Below are 14,335 nucleotides of genomic sequence, written 5' to 3'. Positions count from 1 at the left end.
TTTTTTACCGGTTTTGATAACTAAACACCTGAACGCGCCTTATTGATTGATTGATTGATTGATTGCTGTTTGCTTTACGCCGCATGAACACAAAAAGGTTATATCGCGACGAGATTTCGTACCACTGAATGCACGGTCTTGCTTGAAATTCTAAAGTACTGGTATTATATCTATAGAATGCAAACTATGTTAACGCTGCACTGTTAAAACTCATATCTCAGAATCGTGGTAAGAATTTTCAAGTGTGGTTGTTGATATTAAGAAACTTGTATGTAACATACGTGTACTACGGGGCGCCGATGGGACTTCAACTTTTTCTAATCAAAATCATTTTGTGTACACAAAATTTAATTCTGTCATAAAATCATTTTTACAGAGGATGACCTTGAGGTCACTCCGATGTATTGTTATCGCTTAAATTTCCGTCATGCATAAATTAGTCAAATTAGTTTTGGGTTTTCAACACCAGTGAAAAAAGTGCATTTTCATACCTGCGATTTCTGTTCTCCGGTTGTACGATGTTTCAACAAAATATGGAATCCTTTCAGTTGTTGATTTAGTGGTGAAAATTTGACTGAATTATATCTTAATAAATACGGTTTTATATGTTTAATTGGTGTTTAAGAAAGAGGTCAGGTGCTCTTGTTCATTCATAAAATTATCGTTCATTCATAAACTACTAGAACACACCCGCGAAATCGCGGGCATATACAGCTTGTGAACTGTTGTAGGATGAATTTTTGTAAAAGATATTATGTATGGAGAATTTCATAGAAGGTATCAAAAGCCATCTCCCTTTTCCCAAAGTCCGATATTTGTTTCCTTTCTGTTAAATACAATTCTTTTCGTGTGTCTGGCCTCAGACCACAATTATTCTTCTCCTTTGCTACAAGGCTTCTTTTTGGTAAAAGTCAAATCAAATTAAAAATTTGCACTGTTTCAAACATGAAATAAATGTAACTGCTTTTATATAGATCATTATTAGTCTTGATAAAATACGCTTCTAGGTCAATCCATCAGTGCTTTTTTTTTCTTTTTAGAGCCTTATTAGTTAACATGCCAATGGTAGGATATGAATCATGTATAAATGACTAAGACCGACTAAGGCTAATTTGAGGGGTGGTCGGAGGGGTCCTGATCCCGAAATCCCGGGCTAATAACCATGAAATCCCGAGATGTAGAATTTAAAGAAATTCATATCCCGAAATCCCGAAATCGAAAAATATATTCCCGGATCCCGTAAGGATCAATCCCCAAATCCAGAGCTTAAAAACACCCGAACCCGACGCCCCGAAAGAGGTCATGCCTCCCTCTCATCTCTACCGTACTTTCATTTTTGCCAAATCACTATTTTCCCTTTCAACAATAAATGTTTATGCCCCATTTATGGGCATTATGTTTTCTAGTCTGTCCCGCTTCAGGTTAAAGTTTTTGGTCGAGGTAGTTTTAGATGAAGTTGAGCATGTTTTACCGTTATTTTAATATGTATGCAAGGAGTATGATCCCTTAAATAGTAAACATTTCAAAGAAAACAGTAGACAGAATCAGGGACTTTCTATACTAACATAGAAAGTCCCTGACAGAATACAGAGAGTATATATTAAAGTACTACAACCGTAGTTTACTTGTAGATATCATAAACGCGGAAAATAATTGTCCTCTCTAAGGATGTATATATAATAGTTGTGATTCTTGCGATCTAAACACCATGATGTGAAGAACGCTCTAATGGCCTTTTTAGGTTGTTTTAGATGAAGTTGAGCATGTTTTACTTAATTTAATATACATGCAAGTGGTATGACCCCTTAAATAGTAAACATTTCAAAGAAAACAGTAGACAGAATCATAGACTTTCTATACTAACATAGAAAGTCCCTGACAGAATACAGAGAGTCTCTATATATTAAAGTAGTATAATAGTAGTTTATATGTAGGTAAACTCGAAAAATAATTGTCCTCTCTAAGTATGAATAATAGTTGTGAGTCTTGCGATCTAAACATCATGATATGGAGAACACTCTGAATGGCTTATTTATTTTTCATTTTTGTTATCCATCATTCGATTGGTTGTACTTGTGTCACATGTTTTACTTATTTTAATATATATGCAACTGGTATATTTAATCTTAAATAGTAAACATTTCAAAGAAAACAGTAGACAGAATACAGAGTCTCTATATATAAAGTAGTATAATCGTAGTTTACATGTATATAAATGCGAGAAATAATTGTCCTCTAGAAGGAGCTATAATAGTTGTGGTTCCTGTGATCTAAACACCATGATATGGAGAACGCTCTGATTGGCTTATTTATTTTTCATTTTTGCTATCTATCATACGATTGGTTGTATTTGTGCATGTTTCAAACCGGAAGTCTTATCTATGACTAAAAGTCAGTCCGATGACGGAATCATATCCGGACTCCTTTTGGTGTCAGACCACCAATTACTCCCTCCAATTTAGAACGTATGTAAAAGTAGCCCTACTCTGACACAAAATAGTGCTTTTGATGTCCTTGTTTACTTAAACTAACCAACAAATTTGCAGAAATGAAACTTTTGGTGAAAGAGAAATATATCTAGATCATTTTGAGCCAAAATTTACTTGTCTATGAGTTTGCATTAAAAATTGAGGATTAATGCGCTCCATAGTATACTAATTTTAGATTTCCAGAAAACCAGGTTTTTGTCTTGGAGTACCTCTGTTTGAAGGTCAGTTATTTTGTTAGAAGGCTTTAAAGGTATGGTGAAAATTGGCATGTAGAAAGCTGATACATGTACAATTAAGGATATACCTGGTTTCTATGAAGTTAAACTTAAGGTAAAATATTTAGAAAGCTGTGAAAATTGCAAAATTTGGTTGAACAGATAGGGATTTTTAATTGGTGGTCTGACACCTTTTTTGTTGTTTTTCTCCCAAAATAACTTAATCTGAATAATTATAAGAATGGATGACAAATGCGACTATGCATGTTACCTATAGGACACAGAGGCATGGTGATTGATTTATTGTGGAAGGAAGAGAAGCGACACACAAAATGAGGTCTTCTCGTTTAATAGTATAGAATCGTAAAATAAAAATCACTACACAGGTTATACGTGTAGTGTAAATGACTACCTGTTATCTAAAAATAGCGGTCTCACTAATAACGACAAGAAGAATTTTAGCGACAAGAAGCGTCAAGAACGGACCAGAAGAATAAATTTAGCGACAAGAAGACTACATTTTGTATTTAGCGACATGAAAACTTCTCGTATCGCATGAGGATGACACATATCAAATGAACAATTATGTGTGGAACTTAGTTTTAAGAAATGATGTCAAAGTAACACTATGAAAATATTTTTAGTAAGGTGAAATATATATTTATTTTTTACATGTTTATGTCTTGTAAATAAACTCATCATAGATACCAGGACTAAATTTTGTATATACGCCAGACGCGCGTTTCGTCTACAAAAGACTCATCAGTGAAGCTCGAATCCAAAAAAGTTAAAAAAAAAAATTAAAAAAAGCCAAATAAAGTACAAAGTTGAAGAGCATTGAGATCCAGATATTTTATTTCTGTCCCATTTTTAAACATTAGCGTCTCGAAAGGTGAAATGTTTTAACTGAATGGTTAATTTAAATTAATTATGAAAATTGTTAAAATTAAATCAATAAAAGTAATTATTGCCCAGTTACAAACACTACCAGGGGATAATCCATAATTATCCCCAACTTTAGCCTGGTAAACTTGTTGTCTCCTTGTGAAATATAAAACATATTAAAAATGATTTCCTGCTTAAGTCTTTTATTGATATAAAGTCAAAACCTTCTTGCTTTTCACTAGACAACCATGTCCTTTCAGGTTTAATTCTTATATATGTAGATGAAAAATAAAAGTCCCCAAAACATTAACATGGCAGCAATTGCTTTTACAGCCTTTAAGGCTTTGATTTCTTTTACAGAAGAGTGTCCACCATGCACTTGCACTGCACTATAATAATAGTAGTATAGAATAATCATATACAAATAGATGAAAATTATATAAACATGCAATCGTAATATTAATAATATATATAACAACAAACCAGTGTATTCTCTACGACTATTATTATATAAGTATAATAGTCCAAGGTATACTGATTTCTTGCACTACAATATAATAGTTATTACGGTGAGGTTGAATTTCCTGTCATTTATTCATCATCCAAGCACGAACTTGTATCAGAAAAAAATATCTTAGTAAATTAACCCCAGTTTCAGGTATAGAGATGTGATCTGTTCCTGTGACAAGTGCTTTTGACCATCCACAAGAACCTGCGGTCATCCGATGTTCAGTACTTCAGTACTTTGATTGTGTTTTAATTTCCATATCAGGTAACAAAGGTCAATTTTGTATGCAAATAAGTTTATATTTAATAATCCATTTGACAAAATTGAATTTTTGTCACGCAAAATTGAATTTTTGTCACGCAAAATTGAATTTTTGTCACGCAAAATTGAATTTTGTCATGACAAAATGAGTTTTGTCTACAAAAATGAATTTTGTCATCACAAATTGAAGTTCTCATAAAACGAAGTCTGTATCACATAGTTTTGTAAGACAAACATGATGTTGTTATGACAGAATTGAATTTTATGTACACAAAATTGATTTTGATTACAAAAAGTTCAAGTCCCATTCGGCACCCCATCGAATTGACTGATTCGACCAATAAAAACGTTTTCTTGTACAGGTTAAACGATGATTCACATATATTTTTATCCTATATAATAATATGAAATCAAACAGACATAGAACAATTAAATTGCACGAGTTCGCTAACTGTTGATGTCTACATTTATGTTTATAACGTGTTACATGACCGTCGACAGTCTTCGGAGGTCACATCACTGGTTAATACGATGGTGTCTTGATTTGAATACAAACTAAACTAATTTGCATACAAAATTGACTTTTGTCGCCCAATTTTCAAATTAGGTTACAGAGGTAAAGTCTGTTTTACAAAAATGAATTTTGCCATGACAAAAGTAACTTTTGTCTACTGAAAGATAATTTTGTATAAAATCTAAACAAAATACATATAACGGGATAAATCTAGTGAGAAGACCTGTAAATATTGTAATCTCGACAACCAGAATAGAATTATATGAGATAATACAAAGAGACATAGATTTCGGTGGTTTTTTTTTTTTTTATCTGATATATTTGTATGTAGGTCATAAATATCGTTCTATCTCGGTGTTGTGAAATAATGAAATGCCAAAGTTTGTTCAGACAATTTATGATAAAAGCCGAGACTTAGTCGAAGGTGCTGAACACTTGCATTACAGGTTAGTTTAATCATACCTATGTTTCTATATTGATTCGTAACACCTTATAACACCAAGAACAACAAACAGTACATACGTACTGAAAACATGTAAGTTCAGAATATCGAAGTTTTATTATCAAGTTGTTCATTACGGAAGCCGATAAGGGCCATTCAAAAAAAAAAAAAGATGTCGTAATTACGACATAGTTTGTCGTAATAACGACATCGCTATGTCGTTAAAATGACATAGTATGTCGTTATAACAACATAATTTTAAGTCGTAATAACGACATGATTTGTCGAAAGAACGACATAATTATGTCGTAATTACGACATATTATGTCGAAATTACGACATAACATGTCATAATAACGACATAACATGTCGTAATAACGACATAATATGTCGTTATTTCGACATCGCTATGTTGTTTAAACGACATAATTTGTGGAAATAACGACATAATGATGTCGTAAATACGACATAATCTGTCGAAATAACGACATAACATGTTGAAATAACGACATAACATGTCGTAAGAACGACATAATATGTCGTTATTTCGACATCGCTATGTTGTTCAAACGACATAATTTGTCGAAATAACGACATAATGATGTCGTAATTACGACATAATATGTCGAAATTACGACATAACATGTCGAAATAACGACATAACATGTCGTAATAACGACATAATATGTCGAAATAACGACATGCTATGTCGTTATTACAACATAATTATGTCGTAATTACGAGATGGTTTTCTCGTTACCGCGTTCGATTTGACATTGTCACGTGTATATTGCCTTCCGGAAATGGTAGACAGTACAAAGAAGAAAGGTTTGTTTTTAAGAATTTTCATTGTAAATAGCCAAATTATTTTATGAAAATGGTCAGTAGACACAAGCAGGATTTCTAGAAAAGAGGATGGACACGGAGTGGAACAGGATTCAATAAGGAAACTCACAAAACTTGAAAAATACAAGACCAAGAAGTTTTTTGGGTGTACAGGCGCGGGGAGGGGGGGGGGGCAATGTTGCGACTGGTTTATATAAAGCATTATCGTCCGTTTAATTTAAGAAATTTCTTTAAGAAATGCCAGAATAACCTTTATTACGGAATAGTTTAGCTAATTATTTTAATTTAGCTAAGAACTCAATAAAAGTTTTCCCGTTTGAATGGTTTTACACTAGTAATTTTGGGGCCCTTTATAGCTTGCTGTTCGGTGTGAGCCAGGGCTCCATGTTGAAGGCCGTACGTTGACCTATAATGGTTTACTTTAAAAAAAAAAATATTATTTGGATAGAGAGTTGTCTCATTGGCACTCACACCACATCTTCCTACATCTATATAGTACATAGTGAATAGAAATGAGACAATGTATATGTGTTATTTTATTTTTGTTTACTTCAAATTGGATACAAAACGGCTAAAACACGTATCAAATATAATTTTTTTTAAAGATTTAAAACTGTCTTTGTCGATATTTTCACTATTCTTAAACAGCTAAGCATAAACCATATATTTCCCATACACAAGCATTAGCTGTAAAAATAAAACGGGGGTCCAATATGAAAATTAATGCAGTTTTGAATAGGTTATTGGCTGCTCGGGACTATTAACGGTTGAGTGCTAATCTCTGTCTATTTTTTTTTATTTCAGATTAAAATGGATATTGATAGAACATCTATCTGTAAATTCTATTTTCGTTTGGGATTTGAGTACAAATACATCTTAAAGTTCCTCGCTGAACAACATGGGATTGTCATTAGTATGAGAACCTTAAAGAGGACACTAAAGGGGGCCGGATTAAGGCGGCGCAAGTCAAAGACAGATGTATTGGAAGCAGCGCTCTTCATACAAGACAAGATTTCGAGTGGTGCTGATTACGGATACCGCTGGATGCACCTTCAGTGCACCCAGAATGGACTAAATGTTCCTCGTGATACAGTTGAAATGATGATGAAGCTTCTTGATCCTGTTGGCGTTAAGATGCGTTCAAAGAAAAGATTAAGACGGAGACATTATTTTGCAAGGGGCCCAGATTTCGTGTGGCATCTTGATTCGTATGATAAACTAAAACGGTATGGTCTCTGCATAAATGGCTGCCTTGATGGATTCTCCAGACAACTTATTTGGCTAAATGCATATTCAACCAGTAGTAATCCCAGAATTATTGCAGGCTACTATATGGAGGCTGTTAGCAAGATAAAAGGGTGTCCTTCTCGAGTACGTGGAGACCATGGAACAGAAAATGGTCATGTAGCAGCGTTTCAAAACTTTCTAGCTGAAAAAGAAAGTTTTATTTACGGACCAAGCACAGGAAATCAAAGAATAGAGAGTTTTTGGTACATTTTGAGACGCCAGTGCTGTCAGGTTTGGATTGAAAAGCTCGGTGTCTTGGTAGATGATGGTCTATATAATGGCGATCTTCTTGATAAGAATTTGATACAGTATTGTTGCATGTCTGTGCTTCAGGTAAGTTACTGCTCTAATTACATATTTTTAACAAAACTGAACCTCTATTTTTTTCTACTAACGATTCTATTTTAATATCGTTGCGAAATGATAATAGGTTACCAGCTGACAACTTCGGTTTTCCAGATATATGTTGACTCAAAGTATATAAAACAGAAGATGTGGTATGATTGCCAATGAGACAACTGTCCTCAAGAGTCCAAAATGACACACCCATTAACAACTATAGGTCATCATACGGCCTTCAACAATGAGCAAAGCCCACATTGCATACATTATATTGCACTATATAAGGGATATCAGTACAAGATCCATAAAATTTCAATTAAGAAAAATAATAGTACAGTTCCTATTTTATCTTAGTGACTTACAAATATGTAAGAGATTGGAAGTTTAATTATTCGGTATAATAATAATAATAATAATAAACCAATATACGCATACTGTCAAAGTATATATATAATTCATTAGCACAAACTTTAGAAACAGTAAGATTTTGCGAGTCTTGGTGAGTAGTGGAACCGTTTTTAAAACAACTATTTCGAAGCGAGCGTATATAAATTAAATATTTTTGACAGTTTATCAATATGGTCTTTAAAACTGAAACTTCATATCACGTGAACCGACTTAACTGAACCCGTTCATATAAGAAATTACTCTTCTATTTTTTTTCTCTGCCAAATAGTTTAGAAATAACATACAAATTGTGCTCCATCCTAATAACTCGCGTAGTACCTTATCACATGTTAGATGTTGTTTCGATAAGAAGCAAATAATGAGAACAAAACCGCTGATGACGTCATGTTCACGTTTATAAAATTATGTATATGACTTATAGTAAAAAAACCACTTTCAGATAATCAGAATGTGTGTTACATCCAAACTTAGAATTTTCCCTGTGCTCATCGTTCCATTTGTACCAGGTACTGTGCGCTTAATGAGTATACGTTAATTGTACATTAAAAGCTAATCCTTATGAGCATGCCTTTTTCAGACGGAAAATGGGCTTATAAGTTATATTAGCATAAAGAAATCTACGGGTAACCAGCTTTACGAGCAGTGTATATTGTTCCTGGCTATGCCAAATCAGCAGGCTGTCTGGTTTCATATACAAGGGTAATATGTTGGGAAGGTATATGTGTGTTGCTACCTCGTTGTCATGCATGCGGGGTTAATAGTCAAGATTCGAAATAACTCCGACATATTTAATTTATATCTCAACATAGTCCAGATATGTTTAACATAACTTGTCAATAAGCCAGAGTGGACTTTTGTGCTGCTTTTTATTGTTTGTTTAAAAAAATGGATTTAAACTCGTGTAATTTTCTGTCGAATTTTTTTAATGAAGGATAAAGGCCAGACCCATTTAACTTGATTGAACGGGGGCAGTTCATGTTCATTTCCCTTTTTTTTTGAAGTATTTTTTTACGCGGCGTGACCGATTTTTTATGTATTTTGACGTTATTTTTACTCAGAATATTTCTTTTTTCTTTTTTCATTGTCTAATTATATTTGACGGCAAAAACATACCCCTCCCCTCAGAGTTAAAATAATCGGCTCCTTAAGTTACTTGTACTTTTCAAGTGCATGCATAGTTTGTAACAGGTCGAACGACGACGTTCTTAAGCTGCTTGTTTGCAGCTTATATAAGTCCGTGTACCATTATTCTTTGAATTTGAGTGTTGTAAGAAATCGAAATTTAAATCAGATTCACATTGTTGATTTTGACAAATTAGCAGAGATATCATCTGTTTTATTGAATGTCTTTCATTTTTATTTTAGAACGAATTGAATGACGTGATGACAACCTGGAATATACATCAGATTCGCCCTACAAAAAACCAGAATTGTCCACATGGCAGACCTATGGTCATGTATATGATTCCGACTTCATATGAAACTCGAAGTTACAGAATCGAAGTGGATCAAGATAAAATCGATGTCTGTAAAACTGAATGCATCTTTCGTCAAGATCAAGTTTGTGATGAAGACATATGGGATCTATGTGGAATTTACATGAAGGAAAACGCTCTTTCATTACCAACCAGCCTTGATACAGCAATTGCACTGTACAAAATCCTGAGGGATTTATTTCATGAAGATATATAGCTGATACAATGTGAATGTGAACACCATGACCGAGTAACCCACATGATGATATTGATATTCGTTCTGTTTCAACATGTAAAATTTTGAAATAAGCATTGAAAATCAGACGTATACTCAGTAAAATCAATATAGTGCTTTTAAAACCAAAAAATAATACAATACTACAATACTGTTTTCAGTCTCTAGATAGTTCATGTTTCGTTCTGTGTTGACCAAAAGATAAATGAGGCAAATTCAATTATTTGAAGGATTCAAAGTTATGACCCACCTACGATACTAGAGGGGCTTTATGTTTTCTGGTCTGTACGTCCGTCCGTCCGTCTGTTCGTCCCACTTCAGGGTATAGTTTTTGGTCAAGGTAGTTTTTGATAAAGTTGAAGTCCAATCAACTTGAAACTTAGTACACATGTTCCTTATAATATGATCTTTCTAATTTTAATACAAAATAAGAGTTTTGACCCCAATTTCACGGTCCACTGAACAAAGAAAATGAAGATAATTTGGTATGAGTGCCAATGAGACAACTCTCCACCTACGTCACAGTGTAGTTTAAGTAAGCAATTAAAGGTCACATTACGAGCTTCACCGCTCAGCTGTAACTCCCGACGATCAACACGTTATACTTGTACTATATTTTGCCTTTCTGTTTTTCGATTCGGTCGCCACTCATGAGTCTTTTACAGTCGAAATGTGCGTCTGGCGTAATTCTAATAATAAGCCTGGTACCTTTTATATGTATTTATAAGGCTACCAATGGGTCTTAAATGTATGACCAGGTTGTTGGTCACCTCTCTCCTATTCCTTAGTTTCGGGGGAAACTAGCGGTAGTTTAGATAAAGTCCAAGTCGCTTGAAAGTTTACATATTTATTTCACATCCATATAATTCAAATATCAAAACATAACTGAATAACAACATAAAAATAAATACAAAATAGAAATACAAAAGACTGATTGACATACGGAAAAGGAACCAATCAAATATCTTTTAATAAATAATATTAATTCGCGTTTTGCCGAAAGCGGGAATAAGGATTAAAAACATGCTTCGTATAAGTTTGTCAAGAATGGCTTTCGGCAGTTATCACTTAGTGTCAAATTATCTATGTTCTTTGTTACAAAACCTTTTATCTTAAAGACAGATATAAATCTTTGATAATTAATCTAAATGAAAGGATTATAGTTAAGTGTAAAATACAAGTAACTTTTGAATAGCGTAGAATACAATAAACTGATAAATTATTAAAACGCAATGAGGACTCGGAATAATTGATAAAAAAGCAAATATTATAAAAATATACAAAATCCTAAATATGAACTTTGAACGAATAATTGTCGGGTCATAAATGCACCGAAAAACTCCCTCACCTAGAGGCGTGCTTTATCGGTCCCTTAACAAAATTGTCTACCAGCTCAGTGATAATGGACGTCATACCACAGGGACTCGGTTAGCAGATTAAAATTTTGTAAATCAATGTTTTTAATTACTTTTGTTATTATTTCCTGTCTATTTCATATGCATTACTATATGAACGTATTTAACGTTGCCATCACTATTTCTTTGTTTTCTGGCAATGTGCAGTTTACTATCCACATCCATATACTGAAAAAAACCTAGATTTTTTTCAGTATATGGATATGGATAGAACTATATTAACGTATTTAGCGTTGCCATCACTATTTCTTTGTTTTCTGGCAATGTGCAGTTTACTATCCATATCCATATACTGAAAAAACCTAGTGATGGCAACGTCAAATACGTTAATATAGTAATGCAAATAGACAGGAAATAATAAGAAAATTAATTAAAAACATTGATTTACAAAATTTTAATCTGCTAACCGAGTCCCTGTGCGTCATACTAGTAAACTCCGAAATATACACAAGAAACTAACATTGATAATCATGCAAGACTAACAAAGGCTAGAGGCTCTCGACCTGGGACTGGCGCAACAATGCCGCAGGGGTTGAACGTGTATTTTGAAATCCCAACCCCCACCATCTAATACTACTAGCGTATGGAGAGAAAAAACACACAACAACACGCATAGTAAAACTAAGTTCAAAAGAAGTCCGATGTCAGAATAGGTAACAAATGAAAATAAAAAAATATATATCAGTATATGCATTCTACACAGTAAACTTATTTAAGATTTCCAGAAAACAAGGGGTTATTTCAGTAGTTATTGTCTTCCAGAAAGCAATTCTTTCGTAGTAGACTTAAAACATGGGTTGAAAATTTATATGTAGAAAGGTGATTCATGTACAATTTAAGATATAAAATTGAGTATGGAATGGGGAATGTGTCAAAGAGACAACAATCCGACCATAGAAAAAACAACAGCAGAAGGTCACCACAGGTCTTCAATGTAGCAAGAAATTCCCGCATCTGAAGGCGTCCTTCAGCTGGCCCCTAAACAAATATATACTAGTTCAGTGATAATAAACGCCATACCGTAATTTCCAATTTCTACACAAGAAACTAAAATTAAAATGATATAAGACTAACAAAGGCCAGAGGCTCCTGACTTGGGACAGGCGAAAAAATGCAGCGGGTGTTAGAAAGTTTAGAAAAAAATCGTAATAAATCTGTGAAAATTAAAAAAATCGGTAGAATAGATAGGGATGTGAATTGTGGTCTGACCCCTGAACAACAGGCTCCTGACTTGGGACAGGTAATATAAATTCTAGTATCTGAGAAATTAAAAAAAACGCAAAAATTTTACCGAGTCACTCATGTGTAAAATGTAGATCAAAGTGATCTTTTTGTTTGGTGAACTACCCAAGGTCTATCTACTGACCAAATATCATTGCTATCCCATATAAAGTATATGTGAAACAACATGAAAGGCATAACTTTACTAGTCTAAGATAGGGTCGGATGTATGGACGACCAGACAAGGGCAATACTATATGCCTCCTTGACCTATGTGATTTGGGGCATACAAATCATAAAAAGTTTAACATAACCAATGGGCTGTGAACTTGAAGACCAGTGTCAGATGACAGGTTTCAGACGGCAAGTAGCAGTACACCCCTGGATGAATCCATTGACCAAATATCATTGACCTACCATTTAGTTACTGAAACAGACTTTAACAGGTTGTTAACATAGTTGGTGGACCATGAAAATAAGGTTACGGTCAGGTGACATGTGCATCTTCAGCCGATTCGATAGATCAATACATTCATTTACCACTCATAGTTACATTGAATAAAAAAACATAAAAATTTTCAACCTGGTCGGTCAATGGGTCATGAAAATGAATGAGGTCAATGACAGGTGTCAGACTGACCTAAACAAACCTGCGAAGTGTTCCATAGACCAAATACCATTGGCCTATCACTTGCAGTTACCGAGAAACAGACCGAATCACAAAAAAATATTTACGCCGCTGTCGCAGGAATTGCAATTCATATATAGATATAGGAAGATGTGGTGTGAGTGCCAATGAGACAACTCTCCATCCAAATAGCAATTTAAAAAGTAAACCATTATAGGTTAAAGTATGTCTGGCTTTCTACGACTTTCATAGCAGGCGAGTCAAAAACTTGTTACTTCGCTCATGCGGTTTATTTTAAGTAGATGTGTCCATGTTGTCGCTTGTTGGTCATAATCGACGGACGCCAAGTGGTGACAATAGCTTCCCAAAATATATTTCAACTATGATGATGGGTCAAACTTGGGAAGAACAAAATTTGCAAATATTATATGTTATTCAGGTCTTAGACAGGGTATATACTGTAACATTCCCGGCTAACAGTTTATATCCCCTGAGCCGAAGGCGAAGGGAATTTAAGTCCTTAGCCTGGAAAGTCACAGTATATACCCTTTCTGAGACCTGAATTACACATATATTACGGATTACCCCTGACTTAATGTTATTTTCCAGTGCAGGTATTTGATTACAACACATAAATATAAGTTGAAAAACCCAACCTGATATGTTCGGCATACGTGAAGGATTTTCTAATTTGCTGTGAACATAATTTTATCGTGTATATAATAATTCATAAGAACAATTTCAACATTAAATTTAAGTATTAAAAGCGTTAATTGCGTGATTTTGTATCAAACATCTATTATTTACTGAAGCACGTCATTATTTTCCCTCTGTGAGCCTCTGACAGTGTGATAACTTTTGACTACAATTGGGGATGAAAACGTCGTATATACCCCGGGCAGTTTCCTGAATATATACTGACATCTCTGTGTTGTTATCCAATCAAAACCTTATATGTTTATGTCCAGCGCGCCGGTTACAGTGCAGGCGATTTTGGAAAAAAAATCTCAGTAGCATGGGTTCGAATCCCGGCGACAGGAGAACCAAGAATTTCCAAAGGCAAATTTACAGATCTACCATTGTTGGGTTGTATATATATCGGTCATTTCCCAAAAATGTCGAATTTTCAGTACACCCATGCTAATTTTTTTTTTAATTTCCAAT

The 14,335-nt window shown here is 34.0% G+C and overlaps 1 protein-coding gene and 1 long non-coding RNA gene across 3 annotated transcripts in view; both read left to right on the top strand.

Moving 5' to 3' along the window:
* Nucleotides 1-5,184: 5,184 nt before the first annotated feature.
* Nucleotides 5,185-14,335, top strand: part of LOC143068503 (monocarboxylate transporter 12-like) — a 39,783-nt gene continuing 30,632 nt past the window's right edge. Inside the window, exon 1 of one of the 2 annotated variants that reach the window (XM_076242611.1) lies at nucleotides 5,185-5,318. The gene's annotated coding sequence lies outside the window, so the exon portion shown is untranslated. The other variant, XM_076242612.1, reaches the window with a different exon arrangement.
* LOC143068502 (uncharacterized) lies at nucleotides 6,719-10,069 on the top strand. Its single transcript, XR_012976183.1, has 2 exons — nucleotides 6,719-7,780; nucleotides 9,563-10,069. It is a non-coding gene; the product is annotated as an uncharacterized LOC143068502 (long non-coding RNA).

Source organism: Mytilus galloprovincialis, chromosome 3 (assembly GCF_965363235.1).
Source record: "Mytilus galloprovincialis chromosome 3, xbMytGall1.hap1.1, whole genome shotgun sequence".
In the NCBI taxonomy this organism is placed as follows: domain Eukaryota; kingdom Metazoa; phylum Mollusca; class Bivalvia; order Mytilida; family Mytilidae; genus Mytilus; species Mytilus galloprovincialis.
This window is presented reverse-complemented; position numbering and strand designations above follow the sequence as displayed.